This window comes from Grammomys surdaster, unplaced genomic scaffold, assembly GCF_004785775.1.
Source record: "Grammomys surdaster isolate TR1022 unplaced genomic scaffold, NIH_TR_1.0 63, whole genome shotgun sequence".
NCBI lineage: Eukaryota > Metazoa > Chordata > Mammalia > Rodentia > Muridae > Grammomys > Grammomys surdaster.
Genome location: NW_021604565.1, coordinates 15,922,575 through 15,934,213, shown reverse-complemented (window position 1 = coordinate 15,934,213; position 11,639 = coordinate 15,922,575).

Sequence of the window (11,639 nt, the reverse complement as noted above, 5' to 3'; positions counted from 1 at the left end):
GAGAGAGAGAGAGAGAGAGAGAGAGAGAGAGAGAGAGAGAGAGAGAGTCGGGCTGGGGATGTAAGAGACACAAAACAGGCTACAAATTATCTGTTTACCCAGATATAATACTTCAAGGAGTCTGATTTAGAGCTCAGGATACTTGACAATAAACTTTTAATTTGAAAATTAGACTTTCTCTGTAATCTTCCTTTCCTTTCAACACCCAATTAGTCGCATGTACTTATGCACACACACACACACACACACACACACACACACACACAGACTCAGAATAAGCAGAGGAGAAGGGAGCCATCATTTAAACCTTTGCCTGGGTAAAAGAAGGTCATGACTGATTGTCTAAATGCCAAGAAATTGCTATTTTCCTAGGGAATACAAGTCTATTTTAAGTTCTTACACCTGAAATTTTGATTTATGCAGCAATATTTCAGGAAAGGACAGTCAGATTTATGATGACCTAAAATTCATTTCATTTACAGACAAATCCAGCTTCCTCTGTGTTACTCACCAAACCTATCTCATCCAACCAGGCAAAGTAAGTCTAGCCCTGACAACTTCTCCCCGCTGCAGCAAACGCTGGAGTTAATCGGCAGAGTCTCCCAGCTGTGGAACTGTGATTACTTTCTGAATTGTGAAGAACAGATTAAATGGCTACATATCATATTAATCTGAATATTACCATCTACAAATCTCCCTGCTAACTGACTTCCATGGGTTAGTGAATGAGTTTCCTGTGCTCTATGAGCATTTCCTGTGCTGGCGTGTCCTTTGTGGTAGTACATATTTTGCCTCTGACAAATGATTCAAAAAAATAAAATATGAGCTTCAAACAAAATGAAGCCAAGGATATAGTAGAAGAGATTTCAGGAAAGGTGTAGATATATCTTGTGGAAGAATATTAAAATACATTTTCAAAGGCAAAGAAGGGCAGGTTTTTTTTTTAACATTTACTAAAAAAATTAGACTTCATTTACCAAAAGAACAAAAATCTTCACAAAGTATGTTTATGGGTTTTGAGATTTAATAACTTGGGTTACAACTGTGAGAAAGATAATCTGCAAGTATCACATACAAGGAAAATACAGTCTCTTCTATTTGGTAGAAATGGACTTCTAATCTGACATCCCTATGGCACCATCTTTTCATTTATTACTGCATCTGGAGAAGGAGCATGGTACATACGACAGGATAGTGCAGTGGTTCTAAACTTAGATGAGTGTTCTCTTGCTGATCTTTTACAGACTGCCATCAAGTCTACATTCTCACTCAGTAAGGTTACACAGTACACTGCGTCTTCATCAAGTCCTTCTACAGATATGTGGCGTTATCAACCCCCTTTGGCAGGCTCCCACGGTACAATGTGTTGTGCTTCGAAAGTACGTTTGAATCATTTCTGTTTATCTTCTCAATGTCCATTATGAATGGTGTCACCTCGGCATGGTTAATGATGGTTAGTGATGGTTAATATGGAAGGCAGAGCAAGCTGCTGGCCTTTCACAGACTCTACCACAGTCCAAGGCTGAGAGAACAGGCACACAGAGTTGAGAACCTTCTATTAGAATCCAAGGGAAGAGTTAGACCTGAGTGCTAAGAGCAGCACTTTGGGAAGCATGGTGTCTGGGCACTGGGATAGGAGTTTTTATACTTTACAAGAGTCCAGTGGGGAAAATGTAATTACTTTCATTAGATAAGTACAACATAAACCTAAAAATGACTAAGTGAGTATCCTTCAATGAATATTGTCAGAGTAGGGAGTAACAGAGAAGGTCTCTCACCCTTATCCATATAATCTCATTATAATTTGAAAAGGGGGGAGTGAATTATGTTTTCTTTGTAGGACTATTGTGGGAATGTGTTGAGAGAAAACCATGTAAAATACTAAGCCCTACACTCACAGAACTATCTCTACTCTTTTGTTGACTTTGCAGATTTGCCCACAGATTCATTTTGAATGCTTGGCCCTTAGATGGTGGTGTTATTTTGGGAGGTTCTAAAAACATTCGGAGGTAGGGTCACCGCTGGAGAGCCTTTAAAGGTTATAACCCACCCCTGGCTCCTGACTTCCCTCTCCTTCTTGGTCTGCAGTGACATGTACAGCTTTTCTCTGCCATATGCAGTGTTGTTTCTCCAGGTATCTTGGCAACAAGGCAAAATTAAGTAGTGCAGTGTAGAGTAGCATAAGGTCTATTCAGTTAATGACAGTACTGAACACTTCATGGGATGAGGTGTCTATAAAGGCTGTCCTGAGTGTTGACATATTAGTGTATCACTTAACTGGCCCAACATCTCTAGAAGAATTACAGTTATAATAGTGAGAAGCTAAGTCATCAGTCTCAAAGAGGAGAGGGGAAACAAAATGGCTGAGCAGGTAAAGAAGACCTAAGTTTAATCCTTGAAACCCATGATGGAAAGAGAACCGACTCCCAAAAGTTGTCTCCTAACCTTCGTTCACACCTGTACTCACCCACAATACACACACACACAAATACTAATACTAATAACAAGGAGTAGAAGGAAGAGGAGAAGAAGGAAGAGGAAAAGTAAGAGGAGGGAGAGGAGGAGGAGGAAGAAGAGGAAGAGGAATTTGAAACATTTAAAGATTATTAGGAGATATTCAAATCTTTATAGCTGGTGTAAAGACAAGGAGGAGCCAATGGCATGTAAATAGAAGTCTAATATCAAAATGAATTACTGGACTGATGCTGTCTGTTGCTGGACCAGTAGGTGACAAGCAGGATTCAAGATGAAGGACTAGCAGCTGGAAGGGAAGATAGGATTGGATGGGGTAACATGCAGGGTGGTATCTGTGCTTGCAAGCAGAGTCTTCAGGGAGAGGTGCTCTCTGGAGCTCCCTTTGTGTTTTCAAAAATACTTCTTGACCATTTTACTAAATTTCATCACAACTGGGACTTACCGTTCAGAACAGAATTTGAGGAAGTACTATTGTCCCTCCTTATCCCTGCTCTTCCCGTCTGTGTCTTTACCAACTGCGAACTGAAAATATTGTTAAAAAGGCATCTCTACATGATGTGTACAGACATTTTTATGTTATTCCCTAAATAGTACAACACACTAAATATTTACAATATGAGAGGATGTATACAAGCCAATCGCAAATCCTACGCCATTTAACACAGGGGGCATAAGCATCCATGGCATTTGGTACGAGTGGTGAACTAATCCCTGTGCATAATAAGGTGTGACTGTGTTTTAAAATAAAGAATAGTAACTGTTAAATTTATATGCTAGAGATATATTAGCTTAATACCTTCTTTAATACCTCAAGTCTACTTTGAGATGAAACCTCTTTTACGTAAGCCATCTTTGCAGGCCGTTCACAGCACGCTGAAATGACCTGACAAAAGAATATTTGTGGGACTCAAAGATAGCTCAGTGATCAAAGTACATGCTATGTAAGCATTGAGGACCTCACTTTGATTCTCAGGATGCATGTAAAAAGTCAGGTGTGCAGTACACAGCTGTAATGTTGCAGAGACAGAGGCAGAGGGATCTCTGGGGCTTACTGAGGGATCCTGTCTCAAAAACTAAAGTAGTCCATGAAGATGATCCTTGGGTAAAAGTGTTTGCCACACAAATCTAACAACCTCAGCTTGACCTGGAGCCACATAAATAGGAGGATGTGAAGCTCCCATTGGTGATCCCAGCACTCCAATGGTGAGATGGGAGGTGTAGCCCAGAAAATCATCTGGAAGCTCAAGTGGAAGCTGGCCTTCAGTATACCACGCACAACAGAAACAAAGGAAATTTTACTTCAAACTAAATGGAAGGAGGGACCCAACTAACCCCAAACTGGTCCCCAACCTCTCAACACATGTACTGAGCTTGTACAAGCTTACATACTAAGTCACATGATCACAGTAAATTAATTAATTGAAAATAAGGTAGACAGGGAGTGAGGAAACCACTTGATATCAACTTCTAGCCTCCACAAGTATGGGTACACAAATGCACACACTCATATAAACCTATTCACACAGAAATATTATACACATCATACACACACAGGGAGGGAGAGAGAGATTATTTGTGAAACTACTGTTTCATTTTTGGAATCTTTTTCTAATGGAAAATAAAGTTATAAATAATGGATGCATTTCAAAAGTGGCTTGTAAGAACTTATTTTAAACCTTAGTGCTGCTAAGTTAGGAATTTATACAAATTGTTTAGAAGAAATCCATCATAAGTCTTCTGCAAACTCAGCTGAGCACCTAAAATACAGCAGATGTGACATATGTACTGAGAAATTATCAATTATATGGGACTTATCCTTCCTGTAGAATTCTGTAGTTTATTAATAACTGTTCTCATTGCTGTAACAACATGCCTGGCAAAAGCAACTTAAAGAAGGAATTTATTTTAGTTACAGTTCAAAGGCATAGCCCATGATGGTGGCAGGGGATGGAGCAGTCGGTCATGTTGTATATGTTCTTAGAATGCAGAAAAAGATAAGTGTTGATGTTCAACTTGCTTTTTCCTTAAAATATTGTTTTAAGTATTAAAAAGTTGTTTTGCATGTTTCTTTGGCCTGCCCAGCTTTGTCCTTTGTATTCAGTTTGGTCAGGGAATCATGCCTCAACATCAAAGAATCAAATCTAGAAAACCTCTCAGATATTCCCACAGGCTTGTCCTCTAGGTGATTTTAGATTTCATCAAAGAGACAATTGTCCTAGTCAGTGTTCCATTGCTGTGAAGAGAACCATGATCATGGCAACTTTTATAAATGAAAGCATTTCATTGAAGCTGATAGTTTATTTAGTCCATTGTCATCATAGCAGAGAGCACAGTGACATACAGACATGATGCTAGAGAACCTCTGCTTCCACAGGCAACAGGACGAGAAAGACACTGAAACTGGCTTGGGCTTTTGAAACCTTAAACTCAGACCCAGTGATACACTTCCTCCAACAAGGCTATCCCTTTCAAATAGTGCCACTTTCTGGTAATCAAGCGTTCAAATCTAAGCTATGGGGGACATTCTTATCCAGACCACCACATTCCACTCCCTGGCCTCAATAGGCACATGCCATATCATAATGCAAAATCCATTCAGTGCAACTTCAAAAGCCTCCATAGACTATAGCGGTCTCAGCACTGTTTAAGCTTTCCCGACTTCAGCACATTTCTCTCACTTGGGCTGGTTCCACACTCAATCTCCAGCTTTCCTTGACAGATATCCCATGACTCTGTCATCTTCAATATCTTGAGGACTCTAACATAATCCAGACTTCACCTTTCCAGATTCTTGCAATGGCCTCTCTGGGCCCCCATGCAGGGACAATCCTGATACATGCCTGGCCTCAGTGGCCTTCCTTAACTTCTGAGGGAGATGTCACAACCCTGTAGCAGCAGCATATTTTCCCCGAAAGTTGGGAGAAGCTAAGGTGGGAGGAGTAAGGAGAGGAAGAGGAGAAGGAAGAGGAGGAGCTGAGGAGACAGAGATGGAGGAGCAATGGAAAACCACGCATGTATCGGGAGCAGTTCTGGGAAACAATTTATATCTAGTTTAGTTAATTGGTTAACACTTCTAATTGTGTGGGCATCTTGTTATTTGAGCATTACCAAATATATAAGCTATTGGATAATCTTTAAACCTTAGAGTCTCATTTCTACCGGGTACCATGTGGATGGTGGGATGGTCTGGGCTCAGCCCAGCCTTGTGGAGACAGTGTGGTAGGTAGGCAGAGCCATCTCCCACGCCGGTGTCTCGTGGGTGGCAGGGCCGGTGTCTCTGGCCACCTGAGCTGGGGCCTGAGCTGGCGGCCTGAGCCGAGCGGCAGTGGTGTATTCTCAGGGCTAGGCTATTCGGGAAGATGGTGGCTGATTAAAAACAAGCCAGATTCGATGCCGCCGTTTTTAAATAATTACTTCAACACAATCCTTTTCTTTTCTTTCTGGGGCTGAAACTTGGCCCCCTCTTTCAATGACATTTGTATCTGCTTTTTGTTTGCAATAGTTTCCTTCACTACTTAAGCTTTTAAAAGAAAAAATTCCTTCTCCCAAGTTGGAAGCTTCGGTGGGTAGTCTTTCCCTAAGGTCATCACTCCCTGTATTCCATTTAGCAGCAGCTTTTACAAACTTTCTATTTCCTTGAGCAAAGATAGGACTTAGCTCCATCACATTTCCTGGTGCTCATTTCTCCCGAAACTGTACATTTTTCCTTACTCAGCTTGCTCCTTTTCATTGTATACCTGCATAAGAGTGTTCACTAGTTACCACATGACACGTCAGTACTAAGCTGTCCTGAAATATCCTTTGCCAACACCATTAGTCCAATACCTTCGATTAGCCTCATGCAGGGTTTTCAGTTTTTTGGGAGGTTTTTGTTTGTTTGTTTGTTTTTTGTTGTTATTTTGTTTTGTTTCACAAAAAAGCAGCTACATTCTTTGCCCAAAATATCACAAGAATGGTTTCTAGGTTACTTACTAATTTTGTCCCCTCTGAAATTTCTTGACTGAGCTGTCCTAGTTCACATTGCTCTCAACACTATTGTCAATTCTCCTACTTATGGCCCACTAGACTCTGCTTTCTAATACAGAGTCCAAAGTCCACACTCTGGCACCAAGCAGCAACAATAAGCCTGTCTTAGCATACTCTACTCTTGTTACCAGCTTCTTAGTTATTCTATTGCTGTAAAGAGACACCATGACCACAGCAAGTCTTATAAAAGAGATCATTTATTTGAAGCTTGTTTACAGTTTCAGAGGTTTAGTTCATTGTCATAACAGCAGGGAGCATGGTTGCATGCAGGTAGACTTAGTGCTGGAGAACTATCTGAGTTCTACTTTTGGTTCCACAGACAGCAAGAGAGACAGACAGACACTGGGATTGGTTGGGGCTTTTAAAAGCTCAAAGCCCACCCTGCAGTGACACACTTCCTCCAACAAGTCTTCCTCATCCTTTCAAATAGTGATACTCCCTGGTAATCAAACATTTGAATCTATAAGCCTATGGGGGACATTCTTATTCAACTCACCATTAAATATTACCTATGGCATCAGGCAATATTTTCTTAAAAAATACTTCTCAGGAAGGCAAGATTTACTTAAAAGCTAACAAAGGTTGGAAATAAACTTTAGTGGTAAAATGCTTGCCTGTGAACAGGTACAGGACCCTGTACTGGATCTATGGTATGAACAAAAGAAACAAAAAAATCATAAATTAGAATCATTTCTAATGTAATTAAAAAGGTATGAGACTATGTGCTTGGTTACAGCAACAGAAACAGACTTTTTCGAACTTCAGAAGAAAGGGGACTTGTTGGAAAGGTATACAGTAATCCACACACTGATTTGGAGGATTGGATTCCAAGGCTGGAAATGGAATAGGAGCTGGGATGATAAGTGCAAAGTCGCATTGCAGAAATGATGTTTGGAATGTGCATGACTGCCGTACTTAGACACTGCTAGAAGCTATTCTGTGAATTGTTTGAAAACTTGCCCTATACAAAAGCTTCACTAAACTTAAATTCAAAATCTTGGGCAGGAACATCCAACTGCTTTTGTTCAGAGGAAGTCTTTAAGCTCCACCATTTCTAAGAATCACACAGCACGAATTCCATCAAAATAGATCCTGGGTAGCCAAGAAAATACAAGTGTTTACTGTACATTGCTTGTAACACTTTATCCAAGTTTTATTGTAATAAAGACAGGTAATTCCTGTAAGACTTTTTTAACTGTTTGCAAAGGTAACAGAAGGTGTACTCAAGAACTATATCCATTGGAACAAGGGATTGTGTGGTTCCCAGTCCCAGCTACATCTATAACACCTGCTGTACCTGAGGCGCAGGGATAATTGAGAAAGACAGAGTGGAATGATGGGAAGATCCAGAGGAACAGGAAGTTTGTATGAGACTAAGTCTCTTAGAAACCCATGAATTTTCATCAATATGTGTGCCTAAACAACATCTGGACAAAGACAAAACCAGCAGACAACCAAATATGGAAGAAGGAAAGATCAAAGCCTCAACCTTAGAGCTATAGACAACTAAGGACTGCTAAGAGTGGGAGAAACAGTCTGCCCCTGGAGAAAGCACACTAGCTGGTCATCCATTACTAAATGTTCAGGCCTGAAAATATACATACAACTAACATTATAGACTTGGCAGGATGAGTGAGTGTGTGTGTGTGTGTGTGTGTGTGTGTGTGTGTGTGTGAACAACTAAAGAAAAAGAGGCCAGGAATGATATGACAGTCTCAAAGAAAGTAACTAGAAGCAACTTAGTTATTATGGATTATAAACAGACTTGGGACATTAGTTTCTTCTGTCTTATTTACTCTATTTAATCAAAACTTAAGTAAAATCATTCAAAGATATAATTTCCTGTAGGAAGTGCTTGACATTTATTTTTATGAGTAATAGCAATGTGAAAGACACAGATGGCTGATGAGAAAATTTACTACAAATGAAATTGAATTCATTCATTATAATCCAGATTGCATAATGCTATTCAAAGCTTTACATTTCACTTGGAAAGAAAACTAATTATTAAGATTGCTTTTTACAAATTAGTCTTCTGGCCCATTTCTTTACAGAATCTAGATTACAGCCAAACCTATTTGTTCTGACTTGGTTATATCTGAGCTTGAGACTTTTATATCTGGGTTTCCATACATACTTTGATAATACTTTTTTAAACCCAAATGAATTTCCATATTAAGATCATAAATTTTGAGAATAATAATTTTAGAGGAACATATGTTAGTATCATGCCAAACAGTGTTTGAGTGTATACTCCCTGATAATTTTAATTATTTAAAGGAATTTTCACATTACTTAGTATTTTCATTTCTTCACCACTTCCATTTTATTTCTGCAAAGGATAAAGATAAAATTTCCTTTCAGGTAATTATGAAGTCTGCACATTGTGTCCCTTTTGGGTACACAGAATGCTGGGACTCAGTTCTGGCCTGGGAAAGTGCGCTTTGGTTGCTGAGAATGACTACAGTGTGGTCAGTAGTCCAGTGGTTTCCCAAACTTGGCCAAACTTCCAAGGCTCATCAGTAGAAGGGTAGAGGGCACAAGAAAGAGTTTCAGTGTGGTTGTTTGGTTTAGCAGCCAGATGAGGCAAGTACACAGTCCATTATGCAAGAGTCCTGCACTGGCTAACTGCCACGATGAAGCAGATTTGGAAAGGAGGGGCTCAAGTGGAGCCAAATTGAGAAAGGATGGAAACAGAGGTCTACTCCTAGGGTGGAGGATGCTGAATCTCAAACCTTTCTATCTTTCCCATCTGTTCAGAAGGACAGACCAGAAGGCACCTAGGAAAGTATTTACAGGTGCATATCCAGAGACCTAGGTAATGAGCTAGAAAAACAGGTCATCAAAAGGTACTAAGGTTGACATTTCCCATGACCTTTCATCAATTTTGGAATGACCAGCCCCAAGTCATCCCAGGTACCTTCACATTTTTCTTCATGTTATCACTATGTTGCTATTTATTTTGGTGATTAGCTAAAATGTACTGGGCTCTCCTGCCCATATACAGCTTGTCCCAAGGCCCCCACTTAGGTCATGCCAAAGCAGTGGCCAGAACCAGATGTCTCAGCTGATAACTCTGCTTTAAGGACTCAACTCCAAATATAAGCAGTTCTACCTCTGAGGAACTGAAATGGAAGGCAGCCAGCCAATGGGTCACTAGAACTGGGAAGTGACACCAAGTCAGGCTAAGGCAACTGCTTTGAAACATGAAGGGCTGAGCAGGAGACCAGAAGTCAGTGTCTGGAGATCATAGGGTATGCAAGACTCAGCTCAGTCAGGGATGTCTGCTTCCGCTGTACTGAAATCCTGTCCCTGGGATACTGCCACTCCTTCCCACAGATTTCTTTAACTTCCTTGAGGCAAACACTCACTGTAACAGAATGACCCCTGGTCTCTGTCTCCAACCATGTATTAACTAGAAATGGTTTTTGTCTTTATGTTGTGATAGATATTCAGCACCCCTCCTCTGCCCCCGTGTATGTGTGTGTGTGTTGTTTGAGTCCAGCAAGTGAGCTAATATTTGAAATATGCTCATCTTCCTTCAAGCTTCTTCTGATCCCTCTGCACCCACATTTCTAGTGTCTTGATGTGCCAGAGTGGATTGGTACAGGGGTTGGGGGGTCCCCTTTTCTGAGAAGGAAAGGGACTGTTTAAGGGGGCTGCAATTGGAATGTAAAGTGAATAAATTAATCAAACAAACAAACAAAACAACAAAACAACCCAGTGCTCTTCTCTAGAGGGCATCTTCCTTCCCCAGCAGGTAGGCCTTTGTTTCGTGCTGCTGTATTATCTTACTAAGATATCATAATGCTCTGCAATTACTTATTTTCTTTGAGACTGACCCCTTCAGATTATGTAGATTGAAAACAGACTATATGAACTGTAATAAGAACATTTTGGGGGTTCTTATGAGAATTTGAGGTAAATTAATTTGAAATAAATGCATGCAAGAGACATGGTTTAGAAACCAGCAGGTCAACAGATACTATTGTTACAATTATTAATAAAGCCTGTGGTCAACAAATAGTATTGCTACAATTATTAATAAAGCCTTGTACAGAATTTTTTCTTGCGAATCTCTGTAGGTGGTAGGTATGCTATTCAAACAGAGAATGCAAAAGATGACCTTGAGACTTGAAGCAAAAGAACAAGTTCATTTCCAGACACTGGCTTAAGTGCTCATGAAGAAAACCATGCACAAAGCTGGCTTTAAAATTACACAGATACAGACAGACAGATAGACAGACAGACACACACACACACACACACACACACACACACAGCAGAGGGAAGCACAAGGGTATATACATACACGTGAGCATCTGCTTGCTAGGACTCAACACAGGTTGATGAAATCAGAGACTACTCATTCAATAAACAAGTTATCTATCTACTCACAATACCGAAACACTGGCAAAGATGGATTCACCATGCTTCAAAGTCCGTGCCATCAAATACTTTAGTACTTTAAACTCTGAATTAACTGCTCAAAGGCCCAAGCTGCTCTGCAAAGACATCCTGATTAAAGACATCCTGATTACCTTACTGTTGATACTCATGACAGATCATTACTCAAACAAGACAACAGAAATTATAAACAACCTCAAAGAGAAGGGTCACACTGGCCACATGGCAAGACTTAACAACAAGGCACTGGACACCCAGGGCACGTCTGTCTTCTCTGCTTCTGCTCTTCTATCTCTTGATCAATTTCTCATTACCACCAGCCTTCCTCCCGTCAAGTTCGACTCTGACAATGTCACTTGTAAAAACCTATCTGCAGATTTCCTTACAAGAGACTGTGAACACCAAAAGTGACATTTCAAAAGTGGTCAGAATCATGCTATGTCTAGATTAGTCCAGGCTTGAATTACAGGAAACTGCTCGTGTCTCTGACTAGTCATGCTTTGTGATGTGCGGGATACTGAAATATCACTATGGAAACCAGGTTGTAGCAGGAGGTAGTGCCAGTGACTCAGCAGGTGGCACTTCTCTACATGGCAGTAGCATAAAATGCTCTGACGAGACACCAGGCAAACAGACCTAGGTTTCATATGTTACGTAGCAGACGAACTGACAGGTTATAAAGCAGCTTTTAGATCAGCCAAAGTGTAACTAGTAAGAAAAGCAGAGAAAGC